This window comes from Plecotus auritus (genome assembly GCF_963455305.1).
Source record: "Plecotus auritus genome assembly, chromosome: 3".
Lineage (NCBI taxonomy): Eukaryota > Metazoa > Chordata > Mammalia > Chiroptera > Vespertilionidae > Plecotus > Plecotus auritus.
The window spans coordinates 79,808,008-79,830,063 of record NC_137772.1 but is presented as its reverse complement, the minus strand read 5'-3'; positions in this window follow the sequence as shown (position 1 = coordinate 79,830,063).

Genomic DNA, 22,056 nt, shown 5'->3' with positions numbered 1-22,056 from the left:
CAGAGAGAGAGAGAGGACATCAGGTAGCTCAGTTGGTTAGAGCAGAGGTCGGCAAACCGCGGGTCGCGAGCCACATGCGGCTCTTCGGCCCCTTGAGTGTGGCTCTTCCACAAAATACCATGGCCTGGACGTGTCTATTTTGAAGAACTGGCATTAGAAGAAGTTTAAGTTTAAAAATTTGGCTCTCAAAAGAAATTTCAGTCGTTGTACTGTTGATATTTGGCTCTGTTGACTAAGGAGTTTGCCGACCACTGGGTTAGAGCATTGTCCCAGTGCCCCAAGGTTTTGGTATGATCTCCAGTTCAGACACATACAAGAGGAAACCAATGAATGCATAAATGGGTAGTCCCCAATTTATTTTAAAGGCAAGAATTGTTACCTTGATTTTATGAAATCAGAACTGGCCCATGCTTTCAGCTCCCTGGAGATATAGTCTAGCCTCTTGACATACAGCAAAAAGAAATACTTTACTCGCATTCAGAATTCCTAATATGATATACACTAACTAACAAAGCTGTATTTACACACAAAGAGTGATTTGGCAGAATTCATTTAAGAACTTGAATAAAATTAAATTGTTTTCCAGACTCCCAGAATCAAGCAAATGGTTAGGTTTTTATTTTGTGTTTATCAGTTTGTTTTTTGAAACTAAATCACCTAAGGTTTACATTGATGTAGCTGACAATGGAGCCTACAAAGGTAAGTAAACATTTCAAAATTCATCTAAATTGTTAGAGGAAATGTTATTTTGGTTTTATACATAGATAATTCCAAAAGCCATCTCACAGTGTTGTGAAAACCTTGGCCCAGCTCCATCAGATAATAACTGTATCTCCTTGTGATGTGAGGCATACTAGGGAGTGGAGAGAAAAGTGACAAAATCGGACTTCTCTAACTTCCCCAGCTCCTGGGTGAGCAGATATCAGATTACATGTCCACGCGGCAGTGCTGGTTCTTCAGGAGTACTCAGTTCTCTTAGCCTCCAAATGGTGATTAAACCATATTGCCTGTGTAATATTTTAAGATATAGACATCTCATCTTTTCAGTAGCACCATTTATTTATTGGACAAACGTATTGGATATGATTCAATTAAGAAACAGAAAGCAAGTCAGTTAGTTCAATAAAGAGGACTTATTCATTAGGTATTACAAAACTGGAAACATGGAGGTAGCAACAGCAGAAAGTATCTGCCTCCCCTAGGCGTAGAAAACAAGGGGAGATGTTGGGAATATTAAACTTAGAGCTGCATTGCCCAACACGGTAGTCACCAGTCACATTTGGCTTTTGAGCATTTGAAATGTCACTATTCTAAATTGAGATACACTAAAATTGTAAAACACCAGATTTCAAAGATAAATTATGAAAAAGAAAGGTAAAATATCTCATAATAATTTTATATTGATTACATTATAAAATGACAATATTTTTATACATTTGGGGTAAATAACATACTTATTTCACCTATTTCTTTTTAACGTTTATAATGTGACTACTAGAAAACCTAAAATGTTATATGACTTGTGTTTTCTTTCTATTGGACAATACTGGGTTATAGGCCTGGAAGAAGGCCCCCATAGAGTGGAAACTCAGTCTTTTGAGAAGGGTGCGGCAGGGTGATGTTGGTGTGTGTGAGAGAGAATGATGAGTCTGGTTCTGGCACCGTGAATATCTGCAAATTGGAGCCAATTGCAACTGAATCAACTGTCCCTGCCAAGGTGAAGAAATACTACGGCAGCGATGTCAATAAGAGCAGCAGAAAAACAGGAAGAAGTCTTTTTCTTCCCCAATCTTTGCAGTTTCCTTCCGTTGGCCCCAATAGGCAAAGCCCAAAAGGGATCAAACTCTGAGGGAGAGATGTGATTTGCATGGTCCCAGCCCCAGCTGCACAGAGCAGAATATAGAAAGATGAGTTTGCAGCCATAAGAAAAGGTGAAATACTGCCATTTGCAACAACAGGGATGGATCTTGAGAGTATCATGCCAAGTGAGATAGTCAGATAGAAAGTCAGCAACCATACGATTTCACTCATATGTGGAATATAAAACCAAGAGCAAAAAATGAGCAAACAAGACAAGCAATCAAACAAAAACTCATAGAGGCAAACAACAGTATGGTGGTTACCAGAGAAAAAAAGGGGTAAAGAGGTGTAAAGGACATCAACTATATGGTGACAGAAGGAGATTTGACTTTGGGTGGTGGGCACACAATGCAATATACAGATGATGTGTCATAGGATTGTACATTTGAAACGTATACAATTTTATTAACCAATGTTATCCCAATAAATCTAATAAAAAATAAATTTTCAAAAAAGAAAGATGAATTTGATGTTGAGAGGCAAATAACTTAATAACCAGCCCTACATATTAGGGATGCAACTATGAACCAAAGTCCCTGTCTTCATACAGCTTTCATTCTACTGAGACAAAGCAGACACTAAACAGATACATAAACAAGATAATTTCAGAGAGTGATAAATGTTATGGAATTAAGAAAACAAAGTCATGGCTTAGAAAATGACAAGGTGAGAGGGTGAGGTTGGATACTGCTTTAGATAACGATGATAGAAAAATGCCTTTCCGAGATGATATTTGAACTAAGGTCTGAATGGAGTGATGGAGAGGGGGAGAAGAAAGAGGAATAAAATAGGCAAAATCTCTGAAAGAAGAATGATCTGGAATTGTAGCTGAACCATAACTGTAAGGAGGAAAGATACTAATGATGATTGGGATTGGATTATGTAGGGTCCCTGTAAATCATGGTGAGTAATATGTATTTTAACTTAATTGCTATGGGAACCACTGTAGGATTTTAAGCAGGAGAGTGGTGTGATTTGATTTACATTTGTAAAAGGTCATCCTGGCTGCTGTGTAGAGGAATGGACTCCAGAGGGGCAAGCCTAGGAGGGAGACCAAGAAACTACTGCAGTGCCAGTTAAAGATGATAGTGCCTGAGACTGTGGTGGAGGCAGGGAAAATGGTGGAAAGTGACTGTATTCAAGATATGGATTCGAGACTGAGTCAACAGTATCCATTAAGATTGGGATGATTCCTGCGATTTATTTGAGTAAATTTTCCAAATATATTTTAAACACCAAAATCCTTTGAAAATATTCTTGATATTTTTCATGGAAGTAATTCAAAATTTTACAAAACATTTCTTGATCTTCTTCTATAGAAAATTCCAACCAAATTTGGAAACTTTTATTTTGACTCATGGTCTGGTTCTCCATTTTTGTCTGTCATCTGACACATTCTCTGTCAACTTCTTTCATTCCTCAACTCCAATTACTCTCACTCCATATGTTAAAGCCCTGCTTGTCTTGAGGCAAATATTTGTTAAAGTGAAAGATGATTTTCCAGATAACCTAATCCACACATTGACTATGCCATTCAGGCAGAAGCTGCACCTGCCAAGCTCAGGTCAGTATCTGCTACCCCAGCCTGTCCATAAAGCCTGTGTTTACCAAGGCCCTCATCTAACCAAAATTATCCTTGCTTCTGAGACATCAGCCATATTTAGCTGCTGTGACCAACCAAGGTCAAAATCAACATGATCCATACTTACTAAAGGCAAATAAACAATCATTCAAAAAACCTTATCTTCATATTATTTTGAGTCCATATCTATTTCTAGTCCATGTCTATTTTTCAATGTTTGTAGTCAATTGATAAAGATGCTGGGGTTTGAAGGAGCCAATAAATGACCTTCTTTTCTTTCTCTCCCAGGATCTCAATGGGAATCTGAACTAAAAATCAAATTATCTTTTACTGATGGATTTAAACCAGAAACTGTGGCTTGGATTTATGGCCAAATGGCTTTAAAAAAAATATTTATTGTTGAGAATATTACAGATGTCCCCTTTCCTCCCCCTTTTTCCCTCACCACCTGGTTCCTGCCCTGCCTCAGGCCTTCACCATCCTACTGTCTGTGTTCATGGGCAATGCATATAAGTGTATAAGTTCTTTGGTTAATCTCTTCCCATCTGCCCCCCGCTTTGAGATTCCTCAGTCTGTTCCATGTTTTCATGCCGCTGTTTCTATTTTATTCATCTGTTCTTCTGAACTGAACTGAACCCACCAAGCTACAAAGCTACCACCTTCAATGGAATGGAGAAGGTGGAAATCAAAGTAAAGAGGGATGAAAAGCTGATAGAAGCATGAAACAGACTGTGGCATTGCAGAGGCAGGGGTGGGTTGGTGGGAAGAGGTCAATCAAAGGACTTATATGCATATATGTATAACCCATGGATACAGACAATAGGGTGGTGAAAGCCTGGGGCAGTGGCATGGGCAGGCTAGAAGGGGTCAATGGGGGAACAAGGGAGACATATGTAATACTTTCTATAATAAAGATTTTTTAAAAATTAAAAAATAATAAAATTTTAAAAAGGCCAAAAAAAGTGAAGAAATAGAGATAGAAAATAAGACTTAAAAAAATAAGACTTGATAATTCACAAAGTTGGGCAATAAAGACAAATGAATACATGGAGCAATAGCTGATGGGGATGCCAGATCAATGGAAGACTCTCTTTTAATATAGGAAGTTTTGAGACATATGCATAAGAATAATCAAAGAAAGAGGGAAACACTGGGGATGTCAGAAAATGAATGTATATCAAAAAAGGTAGTTGAGAGTCAGTGGGTGGGATTTAGAGCACTAGTAGAAAGACTGACCTCCACAAAAACAGGTGGGAACATAACAGAGATGAGGGCAGATTACTTAGCTTTTTAGATTTAGTTATGGGCAGATGGGGTATTCATTCCATGTTTTCTAATTTCTGAGTGAAAAATGAAATGAAGTATTCAGCTAAGAATGAGAGGGTGGGAGGTGTGAAAAGAGAAAGTTTGAAATTAATCTTGCTGGGAAGCAAAGTTACTGAGAAAAGAATTTCTGAGTAGTGCTACGGGTCCATTTGAGGTGTGTGGTAATTTAAAGCCCAGCCCTGTAGCATGCTCCAGCAATATTAAGATGCTCAGGGATATCCAAGGAAAACCTAGGTATGTGATCTCAAGTAAATATGGATTATTGCAGGGTCCAGATGGAGGAGAAATAGAAAGCCAAAAGAGTCAAGGGCATTTTCAAGAACATGGTTATATTAATTTATTCAGCAATAATCATCAAAATCCTAACATATGTCAATAACTAGTCAAAAACACCCAGCTGAGATAAAAAGATGTAGGTGCAGGCCAGTATCTAGGGATTGTAACCAGAACTAGGTGCAGATTTTTTCTTTAACCCATTTTTTCCTTTTTAAAACATTCTTCTTAGAAAAACAACAAAAAAATGGTAACATATATTTAGTACTTATCATGTATCAAGTACTATGCTAGGCACTTTCTTAAAAAATTATTGTATGACCCTTATATCAATACTATGAGAAAATAACTATTATTAGCTTCATTTGCAGGTGATGGAAAATAATACAAAGATATTAAGCAATTTGTGCAGATAACCAGACCACATTCTAACCTACTGGCTTTCGAGCCCCTTGCCTACTCAAGTTAAGTCTTTATCACTTGGGGTTGGGAGGGGGAGATAATATTTTCCGTGAAAATATTTAAAATTTCCGATTTTCATTTTAACACAAAAGCAACTTGTCCATTATTTGGAGATCCTTTTGAAAGAAGTAAGAACTTCAAACTCTGTTTCAAAAGCGAGTGAAATTATTATTCCAAATTATCTAACTTCACAAATTGAACAGTCTTGCCTATCCAAGTAATTATTTTAAAAACTCTTGTGAATGATACATGCTGAAGAAAATGTTTATGCTTTACCTAACATTTTCTGCTCAAGAGAAACAATGTGAACTTCTAAATTTGGGCCTGGAACATAAACACAAGTTTTCCTCCTTAAGTCCTCTTCCTTCCTTCCTTATTAATCAAACCAAAATAATAGTTCTGCCCTAGAAAACATCCAATGACTAACAGATACTATTGTGTGTTTTTTCCTATATGGCACCCCATCCTGTTCATCAAAAATCACAAAATTAGCAAGGAATGAGAGAATTCAGACTTTAAAACAAAAGCTGTGTAGGGGTGAAGGTTACTCACATTCTTAAAGCATGACAGGAAGTGGGCAGTGTTTCCTTATTCCTTGTTACCTACAAAAAAATTCTTAAAGTTGAATCATTCAGAAGTCCCTTAGATTATATTTTTCAAGACTACATTTTATTTGAATATAATCAACTATCACTACCTGAAAAGAAAAATTCAGGTTAGACAAACATAAAAAATGAACCATGCTTCCCGAACAGTAAAACTGATTGGTCATGCATGACATTTAGCCAGGTTTGGTAATAGCTATCATTTGTTGAGAATTTGCTGCATTCTAAGCCAAAGGTTCTTAATCTTGGTTAGATATTAGAGCCACTGGAGACATTTTCTTTTAACTTTTTATTTTGAATTAATTTTACACTCAGTAGCAAAAATAGTACAGAGAGCACTCATAAATCCCTCCCCTGCTTCCTCTAACATAACATTAGCCCCTTACATAGTACAATTATCAAAACTAGGAAATTAACACTGCTACAATACTATTAACTAAATTACAGACCCTATTAGAATTTTACCAATTGTATTGTTCTTGTCCTTCTTTTTAATTCAGGAATGCATTTAATTATTGGTATTTCCCCTTGGTATTGTCTGATGATATTCCTTCAGTCTTCCCTTGTCTTTCATAATCTTGATCCTTTTGAAGAGTACATATCAGTTATTTTATAGAATATTCTCCCAATTTGTTTTTGTTTGATGTTTTCTCGTAATCAGAATAAAGTAATGCATTTTTGTAAGAAAACTATAGAAGTGATGTACTCTTTTCAATACGTTATATCAAGAGGTTCATAATATCAGTGTCTTATTCCTGGTGATACTAACTTTCATAACTTGGTTAAAGCCCAATCTTCTGGGTGTCTTTACTATAGTTACTATTTTTCCCTTAATAGTTAGTAAGTATCTTAATACTTTGAAACTATGCAAATCCTGTTTCCCTTCAAACTTTTACTCACTAACTTTAGCATCCATCAATAGGTATTGTATAAAACAATTGTTACTGTGGTGTTTGTCTGATAATGAGTTTCTATTTCATTTCCTTGTACATGTATTAATTGGAATTCCACCTGAGGAGTTTTTAAAAATGCTACTACCTAGGCCCCACCACAGACCAAGTAAATATAAATTTACTAAGCATAATTATCCCTCTTTCACACAATATGACTAATAAACAGGTATTACCGGCATTGAAATATGAAGAAATCAATATTTGGAGTGGCACAATAACTTATGTTTTCATAGCTAGGAAGTAGTGAAGACAAGGCAGAAACTCTGAGCTGCCTATCTCCAAAATCCATGCTCTTTCCACTGTCCCCTCCTCCCTCCCTTTAAGTTCAACTCACTGTCCCTGATGTCAAAAGTTGCCCTATTTAAAACCAACTCTTCTTACTAACTGAAATCATCTGTACTTCTAGCCTACATTTGTCCAGGTTTAGACATTTTTTTTCTTTTGACATCTACCTTTCTAAAGAGTAAGGAACAGAGATGCCAACTATTATTTGTCTTCACCTGGGGAATAGAATGCTGCAGAACAATATGATGGTGAAAGCAAAGGGTGTATTATATACACAACAAATCATTTATGTATTTAGGCTAATAGGCAACCTTTTTTAAGAAACATAATCCAAATGCTCTCTGAGGTAACTAAGCTCATCAGGCATTGAAACATTGAAATGTATGAGTGTAGTAGTTCAGAGCCGAGTTTCGCAGGTAGACCTGAGTTAGAGTCCAGCAAACTACTAAATTACTTTGAATACATTTTAACCTCTTTATGTTTCAATTACCTAATTGCTAAAATGCAAATGTTAATGCCAATTACAGAGACTTCTTATGAGCTCTTAGCACAAGGGAGTAACCAATCAATAACTATGAGATTAAAAAAAAAATTCCTGCAGTCCTAACCCGGTTTGGCTCAGTGGATAGAGCGTTGGCCTGCAGACTGAAGGATCCCAGGTTCAATTCCAGTCAAGGGCATGTTCCTTGGTTGCGGGCACATCCCCAGTGGGAGGTGTGCAGGGGACAGCTGATCGATGTTTCTCTCTCATCCATGTTTCTGACTCTCTATCTCTCTCCATTCCTTTCTGTAAAAAATCAATGAAATATATTTTTAAAAATTTTTTAAAAATCCTGCAACTAAATTGCCTAACACCTGACAAGATATGAGTATTTTTAAGGGAGTGGGTTTTTGGTTTTTTTTTTGTTTTTTGGGGGGCGAGGGCGGAAGAGTGAGGTAATTCTGAAGGGTATGTGGCACATAGAGTTTTGGAACTGTCAGAGGGATTCATACAGACTCATGGAGAAAGGGATGAAGGAAATGAAGAGTGTGAATTATCACTTTGACTGATTTCTCTTGTGGAGGCAACCATCAAGCAGAGAGCTAGATCAAAAGATAGGACAATGGAAGAGTTGCTACAGCTGTCAATCTGTAATGGCAGGCAGCTAAAACATCACATGAAATATAAAGAGAGAAAATTTTCCCCAGAATGTCTCTCAGGAAGTGCAAATGGAATAAGGAATTTTGTCTATTTCAGTCATTTCTATATCGTCAGTGCCTAGCCCTAGAACACTGCCTAGATGTAATAACTTTCAATAGAGTTTTTAAATTACTGGATAAATGAATACATTGATATTCAAAAAAACATTCAGAAGCTTAGCTACTAAGAAACCTGTTACTTATAGGTCTTCTCTCTTGATAAGAAGGGTAAACAAATTAGGGGACAGCATTGATTTTTTTCAGATCTATAGAAGGAAGCTGAGGGCCCGCTTACCTTTTGTCCTCTTTATCTCCCTCTTCTTAAGGGCTCAGCATCTCTTCTAAATACTTATTGGATGAATAAGGAATAATAATTCTTAAAAGGGTGCCAAATTATAAACCTGCTAAGTAAATCTGAAACTCTGCTTGACCTTGACTATATGTCACTGAAAATTATATCTACTAAGAAAAGCAATCATTGCTTTGCCCAACTATGAAAATGTGAAATAAGGTGTCTGTTGCAAAGATAGGAAGTCACTTTTCTTCCTTTCATGCTTAATAAGAGAAACCCTGAAAGTGTGCCTAGCCAAAGAACTATATTTCCAACCACATCTGTAAACAGATGTGGCCATTGAGGTGTAGGAGAGCTCCATGGAAATGGTTTTGCCACCTGTCCTTCTTATTCCTGCCTGGAATGAAGATATGATGGCTGGAGCTACAAGAGTCATCTTGTGATTTTAAGGATGGTGAACAGAAAGATATAAGGAAACTGGATTTCTCATGATTATCCTACCATTGTCTGTTTCTAGTCTTGGTTTATGTGGGAGAAGAATTTCCATCTTGTTTAAGTGACTATGGTGAGGTCAGTAGCGAAAACAATTTTAATATTGTGCACATTAGATGAAGTGTAGGAATAGTTGAATCAGTAGTAACTAAATATGTGTACTTTGAAGAAGAAAAATGCATTAGCCACTGCAAACTTAAATAACTGAGCTGTACTATGGAAAGTGTTTTTGTCAATAATTGGCATATTTCAATATTGAAAAGAATCATAATCACCTAGTTCAATTATCCATGTGATGCTCAACTATTCTCTAGATATTTAGGTAAGAAGTCCTCCAGCTTATGCGTGGCTACATCTAGTGATGAATAACTTTACTTCACACATCAGCCCATTTTTATTTTTGGACAGTTCTGAAATTTAGAATATTCTTTCTTACATTGAAGTAAAATAACTGTTTTTCTCTGGTTTACATCTACTCTATTCTAGTTCTCATGTTTAGAACTATATTCAATACATCCAATCCCTGTTCTAAATGGTAAATCTTCAATTATCACAATACTCTTGAGACAGCTGCCCTTCCAGATTTTCATGCCACAAAATCATGCTGACCATGTTTCTAAACTTGTTAAAGACTACTTTCCCAGAGTCCAGAGGATATGAATGTTATACCTACTCTTTCCTTTCCTTGCTACATATACCTGGAAAAGATATGGCCATGTTCTCCTAGTTTCATAACAACTTCTATTTTGCCAAAAATATTCTCTTTGTTGCTCAAATACAGATCCAAAGCAATCATTATTCCCACATGTTTTTAATAACTCTGAGAAATATATTTTGAAACAAAGCAAGTAAATAACTTGTCATCATCAACAAGATGGTGTACTGTTAGCTGAATGAGACTACCATTATATATCCTCCAATTTTTGAAATCCCCCCTCTTACTATCCTATCTAATAAAAGAGTAATATGCAAATTGACCATCACTCCAACACACAAGATGGCCGCCCCCATGTGGTCAAAGATGACCACCACAAGATGGCCGGCAGGGAAGGGCAGTTGTGGGCAATCAGGCCAGCAGGGGAGGCAGTTGGGAAGGACCAGGCCTGCAGGGAAGGGTAGTTGGGGGGGACCCAGGCCTGAAGGGGAAGGCAGTTGGAGGTGATGAGGCCAGCAGGGGAGAGCAGTTAGTGGCAACCAGGCTGGCAGGGGAGGGCAGTTAGGAGTGACCAGGCCTGCAGGGGACGGCAGTTGTTGGGGACCAGGCCTGCAGGGGAGGGCAGTTGTGGGGGACCAGGCCTGCAGGGGAGGGCATTTGGGAGGGGCAAGGCCTGCAGGGGAGGGCAATTGGGGGGAACCAGGCCTGCAGGGAAGGGCAGTTGGGGGCGACCAGGCCTGCAGGGGAGGGCAGTTGGGGGGGACCAGGCTGGCAGGGGAGGGCAGTTGGGGGCAACCAGGCCTGCAGGGGAGGACAGTTAGGGGCAATAGGGCTGGCAGGGGAGTGGTTACAGGGTGATCAGTCTGGCAGACAGAAGCGATTAAGGGCAATCAGGCAGATAGGCAGGCTAACGGTTAGGAGCCAGCAGTCCTAGGTTGTGAGAGAGATGTCTGACTGCCCATTTAGGCCCAATCCCAGTAGGCCTGGTACCCCCCAATTGCCCTCCCCTGCAGGTCTTGTCCAACCGCCCATTTTGGCCCAGTAGGATTGGGCCTAAACAGGCAGTCGGACATCCCTCAAGGGGTCCCAGATTGGAGAGGGTGCAGGCTGGGCTGAAGGACACACCCCCTCCCCCCCCCATGCACAAATTTCGTGCACCGGGCCTCTAGTATAATATAACCATGCAATTTGTATGAACTAAATCAGAAATAAATTATTTATCTCCATCTTCACATTAATATCATATCCGTCCTTTCACTTTTCATCCATCCTCCAGTAAATTTCTCTTCTATGATTTTGGATTTATGAGCAGACATAAATTGTATCAACACAGAATAATATTGTAAATTTCTTCACTAAACAAAAGTCTATTTATATTCAATTGGATTGATTCTCCCATTATCTTATGTCAAACAGTCTACTCACCAAACTTTGATGTCACCAGTGAGATATTTACTACGCTTATGCTATCTAATTCACTTGTCTACCCACTAAAGTCAAATATATTGAGTCTGCAGGATGTAATTGTAATCAAAGTAAATGTAACCTAAAATAATTATTTTTAGAATTAAAAAATTAAATTAAAAGTTAGCCAATTAGCAAGGACATTGTAAATTTAATCTGCAACTAGTCTCTGGGTTTGATATCTAAGGGCAGACCTTCCATACGGCACTTCTGTCACTTTTCTCTGCTTCCACAAATGGTCTTATGTCAAAGAGACAAAATGAAAATGGTAAGAAACTGCAGTTACCCTATACCAGGATAGTAGAAGTTATTTTTCAAGCTAGATTTTTAAGAATATAAAGCCAGATTCACAGTTTAGGAGAAACACAGTTTCTCATTCACAATCTGTCTTCCAGCCAACCTATTCTATTACTAATATCAAGAAGGTACAAAGATTAAAAAAAAAAAAATAGTTTAAACTTCAAATTCCTCAAACCAAGCTGTCAGGGAGAGGAGAGGTCAGATGCTGACATGGTGGGGGGCGGGGGGGAGATAACAATAGTGATGGCATCAGTTTTTCACCTATGAACTGGGATGGAATCAGCAGATGAGAGTTGGGTTATGTGAGGTTAGTGCTGTTGATAATAGAGACAGATGTGCCTAGAGTGGTTTAGGAAAGTAGTAGCCAGGCAAAGCTTGAAATTGAGATAAACCCTCTGAAAGCTCTGGGACTCATGTTATCTTCTGCTAAATGGTATGAGAGATTATTTTTTAACTAGAGGCCCGGTGCACGAAATTTATGCACAGAGGGGGGATTCCCTCATCTCAGCCAGCACCCCTCCAATTGGGGACCCCTTGTGGGATGTACAACTGCCATTTTAGGCCTGATCCCAGGGATCGAGCCTAAACCGGCAGTCAGACATCTCTCTCACAATCTGGGACCACTGGCTCCTAACTGCTCACCTGCCTGCCTGCCTGATTGCCCCTAACTGCCTCTGCCTGCCAGCCTGATCACCCCTAACTTTCCTCTCCTGCAGGCCTGATGTCACCCCCAACTGCCCTCCTCTGCTGGCCAATTTGGTTCTGATTGGTCGGTTCCTATGCCAGCGTCAAAAGCTTCACCTCCTAGGCAGCCATTGGCTCCCCACAGCACCCACCTTTGGTTCTCTTTGGTCGGTTCCTATGCCAGTAAGCATCAAAAGCTCTGCCTCTTAGGCAGCCATTGGCTCCCCACAGCACCCAGATTTGGTTCTCATTGATTGGTTCCTATGCCAGTCAGCGTCAGAAGCTCCACCTCCTAGGCAGCCGTTGGTTCCCCACAGCACCCACCTTTGGTTCTCATTGGTTGGTTCCTATGCCAGTCAGCATTTTCAGGCCTATCTCTGGGCCTGATCAAAGAGGCAGGGCTTAACAGCAGCCCCCACAGTGGCCAGGAAAGAAAGAAAAGCCTGGCTGCTGGCAAAGATCAGAAAGAAAGAGGGAGAGAAAGAGAGAGGCAAGTACACTGATCAATAGCTTCCACTGAGGCTGCAGATCAGACCCTGACTCACTTTCTGGGTCTCAGCCACCTGGGCAGTCAGTGTTGGGTCGCCAGGCTGCAGCTGGGCAACCCAGTGCTGACTTCAAGATGGCCTTGGGGGAGGCTTTAGACTTGGGAAGGGCGCCCCCCCCCCGCCCCCGCCATGGCCGGCTGGGAGTGATCTGGGTGCCAAGGAGGTTCCTGGGACCCAGTTATGTATGCAAATTAACTGCCATCTTTGTTGAGTTAATTTGCATACTCACTCTGATTGGCTGTGGGCATAGGAGGTACAGTCAATTTACATGTTTCTCTATTATTAGGTAAGATTACAGTCATCTTGAACAAGTCATTCTTCTGGTCCCAGAAATTTCCTGTTCCAGACTAAGGAGAAAAAAATGAGTGTTGTCTATAATTTACTCATGTCCTTCACTGCATTTAACTTTACTACACTTTTCCTTCTCGTTGAAAAAACAAACAAATAAATAAATAAGACATGTTAGAATATGTTAGTGAGATGGAATTCTCATTCATATGGCATATAATAAATAATTGCTTAAATTATACAACTATTATATGGAAGGTAACATTTTTATTATTAGTTTTATGGATTGGTGTTGACATTATACATACAAGAGTAAGAAAAGTTTCCTTTGGTCTTCAAAATCCCCCCAAACTAGGAGAGAAGATAAGACATACTTAAGTATCTAATACATAATCTTTACTGTGGCATGTGTCTTAAGAGAGGTATAAAGAGCCCTGGAGATTTAGATAAAGAAGGAATTAACTCTGAACTCAAAAACACCACAAGCAAAATGGTTCCTATAGTTTGAATGCTTATGTTCCCCACTCCCACCCCCCAAAAAAAATCCTATGCTGAAATCTTAATGCCCAATGTGATGGGATTAGAAGTTGGTGCCCTAGGGAGACGCTTAGGTCATAAGAGTGAAGCCCTCACAGATGGGATTAGGCATTGTAAAAAGGCTCCAGAGAGATCCTTAGCCCCTTCTATTATGTCAGTACAGAGCAAGAAGGCAGGGGCTATGAACCAGACAAGGGGCCCCCACCAGAAGGCCTCCATGCTGGCACCTTGATCTTGGACGTTCCAGCCTCCAAAACAGTGAGAAGAAAAGTTTGTTGTTTATAAGTCACCCAGTCTGTGATATTTTGTTATAGCAGTCGGAACAGACTAAGACAATGGCTAATGGTAAAACAAAAGAATCCAAACATGAGTACAGGGAGTGCTGATCTCCTTCGCTGCCCTGCTTTAGCCACATCATTTCACTGTGCATTAGTCTCTTCAGCCATTAAATGAAAAAGGAAAAACGGCATTCTTGCCCAAAGTACTCACATCCTCTAGAGATGACTCTGAGATGAACACATCAATAGACAGATCCCAAACCAAGCACAAACATCGTATTGTTCATGGACAGCTTCACAGCCCTCAGAATAGAGCACACGTGTCATCGCTTTCCACAACTGTCTCCCTCCAAACTTGACATTCTTTAGTACAGCCCCAGAAACTGGAACTGCATTGTCCAGCCACAGTGAAATGAGGTGTTCATATGCAGCCAGTCTCAAAAGAAGGTTAATTTGTGTTAGCAAACTAGAAATAACCTGTCCTACCTAATTATTTTTCTTTACACTCATCTTTTTCCCCTCATACAGTATAAAATGAACAAAAATATAGTGTCTCCAGGATTGGGTGATAGCTGATCTTTTAAGGCTACATTTTGGCTAAATAAATAAAAGAAAAAACAGAAACATTACTATTCTTAAAGACTTGTTTCTTTTCTCTTTGAAGAAACTGCAAGCATTAATGATCATATAAATTCAAGGGCAAGTGCTACATTCTTTATCCATTTGAATCAATACGTTGATTCTTTCACCCAGCATGTTTTCAATGCACAGAGAGATAAAATTTGATAAGTGAAATGTAATGAAAACATTACATTGGTACAAATGAGAGGTGTTAATACAGTACAGGCACTGAAAATGTATAAAACAACCCAAAATGCAGAAAAAGTGATTGAGTTCCTATTGTAGTATATAAATTGCATTGTTAAAACTATAATTGATATTATAGCTTCTACTTAAAAAACTCCCTTTATATAACAGATCTATTGTCAAAACTGATCATAAGAAAATACTTTCTCAAGAGTATACCTATCCATAAATTATTCCTGTGAAATTGTAGACATGGAAGAGTTATCTGAAATAATGGCATGTCTAAAAATGAGAGGTGGGAAGAGGGATTTAAAGTAAGAAATTGACATCAAAATACATCACTTTAAAATGCTTTTTAAATACTCTGCATTAGGTGCTTCAATATAGTCAAAGGGGGCATGCAAGGTTACATTATTTAGATTGATAAAGCTCTCCATATTTTTCAAGCATCAGCTATGCATGAAATTTTCAAATATTCTTCTGTGGTTAGCACATTATATCTTCTCTCTCTCTCTCTCTCTCTCTCTCTCTCTCTCTCTCTCTCTCTCTCTCTCTTTCTCTCTCTCTCTCTCTCTCTTCCTGCCCTTCCAATAAGGAAATTGAGAAAGAAACAACTCAAGTAACTTGCCTCAACTCAAATGAATAAAGACAAATTCTTGAACATCTAATAAGAGTCTTTTCAAATATGATAAGAGGGATCTCATATTAACCAACTTTAAAAAAAAAAGAAAGAGAGAGAAAAAACAGGCCTTGCAGGGCTTAAACAATGTTTGTTCTTTATACTGCAATCCTTTATAGGTTGCAAAGAACAGAGGAGAATTTAAGTTACTTCAAGTGACAGGGATCATTTCTAATTTCTAATCCAACATGTAAAGAACTTGGAAGACATCACTCCCACCATCACAACAAGAAAAAAGCTGAACAAATTGAAAATCAACAACTCTGCTTCAATCCATCATAGAATGGAGGTCACAGAGCAAGCCACCATCCCCAAATCTGGAAAGACAAGAAAATACAAGGAATCACAGCTTAATGGGAGAAGAACCCTCAGTTAGAGGCAGCATCCACTAGAAATGCTTAAATGGTAATTGGCTAATTGCTAAAGGGTGAGCATGGACTAGCTTGAGAAATAAAACCTCCTGGAGACCCAGCCTTGGGGTCTTACACTTTCATAAGCCTTACGCCCAGTAGTGCCACCAGGTTCTTACTGAGAAATCATATTTCTGAAAGGGAAGGGGGAAAGTAACCATTCTGAAATATGCCTGGAGCATTTTGTTCTTTAACAAATATTTCTCTTAAGGAAAATTATTTTACCAGAGTCTAACTGATTTAAGATTTTTCCTGAGTCTAACAGACCTGGGGGAAGGGAAATACCTGATTCCAGCCTCCTCTAGCCTTCCTCTCTCACCAACAGGGGGGTGGGGGAAGCAGGGAGCATGGAGGGGACAAAAGTTAGACTTACACATAATCCCAGGACTATAGAATGATTCCTCGCTCCCACATGCACATCTTACCACCACATCTTACCATCTTGCCTTTAGGAAAACCCAGACAGTAGAAAACACAAAATCAAGGACACCGCAAGAAATATTAGCCTCTAACATCTGCAGCTAGAGTACCCAGTAAACAGAGACTAACACCTACCCAGATAAATATAAAACCTCATACAAAAGTTCTCATTATCTCAACTTCTTTCACCCAATACGTCATGTGTGACACAGAACATTATAAAGCATGCTATATGGCAAAAATCACAGTCTGAAGAAAGAGAGCAAGCATCAGAACCAGACTCGGATATGGCAGATATTTTAAAATTATCAGACATGGAATTTAACTATATGCTAAGGCCTTCAATAGTAAAGGGGACAACATGCAAGAACACATGGGTAATGTAAGCAGAGTGGAAACTGTAAGACAGAATCAAAAGGAAATGCTAGAAATCAAAAACACTATAACAGAAATGAAGAATGCCCTTGTCGAGCTCATCATTAGACTGGATGCAGCCAAGGAAAGAATCAGTGAGCTTAAAGAAGTGTGAGTAGAAACTTCCCAAATTGAAAAGCAAGAGATTTTTTAAACTTAAAAAAATATATAGAACAGAATATCCCAAAACTACGGGACAAATACAAAGGTATAACATGCACATAATAGGAATACCAGAACAAGTAGAGAGAAAGAAACAGAAGAAATACCTGAAGTATTAATGGCTGAGAATTTTCAAGTTTGAAGACTTGTTGTGAGGGTACAAGGGTAAATTAGGGAGTACAGGAAACCATCTCTGGCTGTCAAGGGAAAAGTTTCATGAAGGGTTTGAATGCCTTTTGTCCCACTGTGGTGACTCCACTGGTCACAGAACATACACTAGCAGTCACTCTTCTCACAGGTTGGTCTGCTTTCTGACAACATTCCTTCTTCGTCTTTACCTAAACTCCTTTGTTTACATGGCATCTACTACCTGATGCCTGATGCTTTCTTTCTCATCTTTGTGATCAATTTATTGTCTGTGTCACCCCTCTCTGTATGTCCCTATTCTACTCAATTAGAGACAATTAGACTGACTGGGTTAATAGCCCTCCAGCATCAGCATCCCTACTGGACAGAATCCCTTCCTCAAACCACGGGCCAGGCTGCTGGCCAATCTATAGCATGACTGTATTTGGCTCAGGTGCCAATTCCTGTTCCAATCATCTCTGAGCTAAGCAGACATACCTTGTGAGAAAATGAATTCAGAGCAGGATGCTGCTTGCTAGTTCATGTTCGGAAAGGACTGTTGACAAGGTAGTCTCTCAGTATGTTATGAATTCATCTGAATTATTGAGCATTTTAATAGCAGGTTGCAAAATGAAAGGTAATTTCCCAAAGAAAATGGCAACTTTGATTCAATATATCCTTTTCTCCTTGAGTTTCATGTGTGGTTTTTGCCATGTTACATACTGCCATCTTCCCCCTGGCCCCCAGCACCACTGATGAGGTGACAGGGAGTATGAAAAGTAACTCTACTGATGACAGTCCAAGGTAAACTCTGAGAGTCATTAGAACCAGGACCAGGCTGCCCCTGACCCAGGAACAGTCATAAGAGAACAGGGAAGACAGCTACAAAGACAGTACAAAAATTGATCTGACATCCTCGAGAACAGCTATACACATCCTTGATGGTTCCATTCCTTGAGTTATTTCACTGTGTCACCTGTCCCAAAACATTTTCGAGTGCTATCTACGAAACAGGTGGCTGGAAGAGGATGATCTGTGTGCTAAAACGTACGTGTGTGTGTGTGTATATACAATTTCTCCCCTCCAGAGCACAATATGTTTGAAGAAATATATTTTTCATCTGCCTGGTTTCAGTTTAGGCTGTTAATTTTCTGAAGCAAATAAAATCAATGTAAAAAGAAAGCACAGTATTCTATGAGTGCTACTTTTCACTTGAACTTAAATATTAATGTGCTCTTTTTTTTCACTAATTTTCAAAGAATCATATTCAACTAACTTCTCTGTATACATACGACGCTGCAGCGAGGGAGAGGCACTAAGCACCAGCGTCATTCTTTTTAGCTCTCAACTGTGTTTGACCTTCAGGGCACCTTTCCGAGGGAGGAAGAGAGTGCTTTACTCTCCCTTTAAATAAAGGGCTGGTACGCTCTGCATAAAGGCTACAACATAGAAGATTAGAACCCTGTTCTTGTTAACTAATTCTCTCTGGCCTCACAATCAAAAGAGGTGCCGTCATGCATCATATCTTTCCTATTATCTTTGTCCTCTGCGCACACTGCTTCTTGGCTTTCCTAGTGGAGATCTGTATTTAAGAAAGAGACACAAAATGTGCAGCAGTTTAGTGTTGCCATTTTACCAATCTTCTCTGGTCCCTCATACCCTATAATTTGACTAATACAAGGCTATACTAAATGCATCTTATCCTAATCTGTTTCTTAGGATTGTTTTTTTTAGAGGAGAGTAAGCAAGTATTTTCAATACTTTTTCCCATAATACCTTTTTTCTTTATAAAGAAAAAAAAAACCTCACGGTTGTCACTGTTCAATTTGAAGAAAATACCAAGGTCATTTATTCATTCACCAAATTGTATTAAGTGCTTTAAGACTCTAGTGGCCTTTGTACATATCTGTGGAAACTTAAAATAGTCGGACATTTTTTTCATTTTAAAGATGAAGAAACGAAGTCACAGAGAGGTTCCATTATTTATCTAAACTAAGAAACAGAGTATAATTGCAAAATGAAGTCATTTTTAAATCTGGCTTAGTGATGATCAGGGAAATAATTTTACTCATATTTTCACACAGTAGCTACAAATATTACCATACTTTAGGATCCCTTGATATATATATATATATATATATATATATATATATATATATATATATATATAATTCATGTAACATATGTTCCATGTAACATAATGCAACTGTTTGTTTTTACCTCGGTGACATAAAATTTACTGTGAATTTATACTCAGTTTTCATTGAAAAGATGTTCAAAGTCAACTTCATTCTTCACCATCAAAAAAAAAAAAGCTACTGTTCATTAAATTAAAAAAGAAAATGGGCCAGGCTTGCTTTGTTCTCTCTCCTAAGGGCCTCTTGTCCATGAATTAGCATTAATGAAGGTGTGAGAGAAGTGGACTTCCCATACCTGGAGAGTAAAGAAAGCCAGGCACATATAGAGAGCTCGTTGTACATGCTGCATAACAGTATCTCTGAAGAATAGTGAATTCTGTATTCCAGCAAAGGTCAGCAAACAAACCCAGGGCGCCTGAGCATTTGATATTTTCTTTTTAAAGATGAGCTGCTCTGATGGTTGGAGGTGTTCATTTCCCAGCTCCAACACCGAGCAGTCAGATATGCAAACATGGACACTATGCCTGCAGTCTCAATAGATTAATTCTTTCTGGCTGCCAGGAAACGTGAGTGGGCTATGTTCATTCCATGGTAAACCCCAACCCTCCCTCACTCAGAGACAAAAGAAACACACACATAAAAAGCTAGAGCCTCAAACCACAGTTATTTCACATTGAATAGACTTTCCAAGTAAAGCCCTTTGAATTTGCTTCCTATATTAAACATTAAAAACCAAAAAGGAATTTCAAATATTGTTTTTCTTCATTACTGTATCACAAACTTCTAATTAGAAAAGATTTATTTTACTAAATGATTTAGTTCTTATGTCTGTTTTAACACTTGAAAGGTTACAGCTTCAGGAAAAAAAAGAAAGAGCTTTAATTAAAGAATGAATTATTGAATATTTAGCTTTAATTGATGTTGCCCTGTGCTATTATTTTGCATGTTTGTAGATGTGTTATGTGACTCTGTTATCAGAATAACCAAAGAGAGAGACACTGACTATTGAGCCTTAAAAAAGGAGAGGGCCTCCTTCTGATCACATCCAGTCATTTAAGCTCAAGAATCATCTGAAGTGTGGTTTCCATGACAACAAGTCACTAATTGCAAACATAAAATAAAGTAAAAAATCAACCTTCCCTAAATTTGGCAGCTACAATGGATGATGTCTTTTTTTTTTTTTTTTTTTTTTTTTTTTAATAGTGAAATGGCACTTTTCCTTAGGGAAATTCTAAAGTCAGTTCCTGAAACTCTGGTCTGACAAAGGTGCCAGCCTACAGCTTAAAGCTGCCCAGATTGTGATTGCCAGCACTTGGCTTCTGGTAGAGATAAGAGGAGATGGTTTCGATAAGGAGTGGATGATTTTTGCATCTTTGAGCTACACAACAGCTTAAAAGAGCTGCTGAGGCAGATGAATAAACCAAAGAAATGCTACAAAATACTGGATTTGAACATCCTTTAGACAAGGGGAGGTGAAACAAATTGAGAAAAGGTGAGTTAAAATGTAAAACCCAGGCACTTTCCATGGAGTTAGTCATCCATGCTCAGTCACTAGCAAAGGTTTCTGGATTCTGGTAGATTTTTTAAAAAACAAACAAAAAAATGAATCTTTTGAGACTTGGAAACCTGTTCAACCGACACAATGGCACCATTCAAAATTCACCAACTGATGGACTGCAGCATATCATTTGTAAAAATTGCTTCAGCCTGAGTTACCTTTCACCAGCTCTGTAAGTCTACTCACTGGGTCACTAGGAGTGAGGAAGAACATTTTGATAAATTCTGTTTCCATGACGATGAATTAACCAGTGAAAAGGGGGAGGTGTTGAAAGATCTGTATTCTGTAGAATACTCTCAAATGCTTGCCTGTTTTCGTTTTTAGCCATTTAGTTCTCGTGGCTCCATTCCAGGACTCTTTAATTTGCCAGTAGCTGTTTTTCCTACACAGATTACAGGCGTAATTCATCAGTGAATGTTTCACTCAGTGGTCCCATCTAATGTAAGGAAACATAAAAATGAATTTTTCCAATTATGCCTTTTCGTTTGTTTAGAAAGAAAGTAGTAAGCTTGTTTCTCTTTCTTTCCTCACAATGTAGCTTTAGTGTTCTCATTCTCCCTTATTTATTGACCATTACCTTACACAGACTACCACTACAATTTGTACGATGTCGGGATCTGCTTCTAAGCACCAATAAATCCCCAAAAGGCAATGATTTTTTAATTTACTGGACCAAAACACCAGAGGGGACGTAAAGAGAAAAAGAACATTAAAACATGTAGGCCTAGCACATGTTACAATGAAACAAAGTGTTTAGGAAAAAAATAAGAAAGCACTAGGGCCTTTCCTTTACTAAATTACTTTAAATCAGTTTATTTATATACAATGGAACCCATTTATGTTATTTCAGCATTTATCTACTTCCAGAATTTAATGATAATGCTACTATTTCCTTTGGGGGAGGAGTGATTCTCATGGTTTTATTTCCAAATGGTGAAAAATAGCAAAAAGAACTAATCTATTTGCAACAGAAAGAAATGAATATACAGCTATTTTTTTGAGGTATGAAGTAGGAAAAATGTCTCCTCAAAATATGTACTTCCAATCTTGCTTCAGTTTGTATCTCAATAAATAACTAATTTAGTTCCTTTTAAAAACTAAGTTCAAATAATGGTTCCCCCCGCCCTTGTGTTTCTTTTTAGCTAAAACAAGGCAAATAACCAGCTTTCAATTTTTAATTGTTTGTTCTGCTATTGTGTAGCCACAAATTTACTTACTTTTCCAAATGTATTTATCCTTTGCTTAAAGCAGAAATAAATTTTACTGGGAGCTGTTCTAG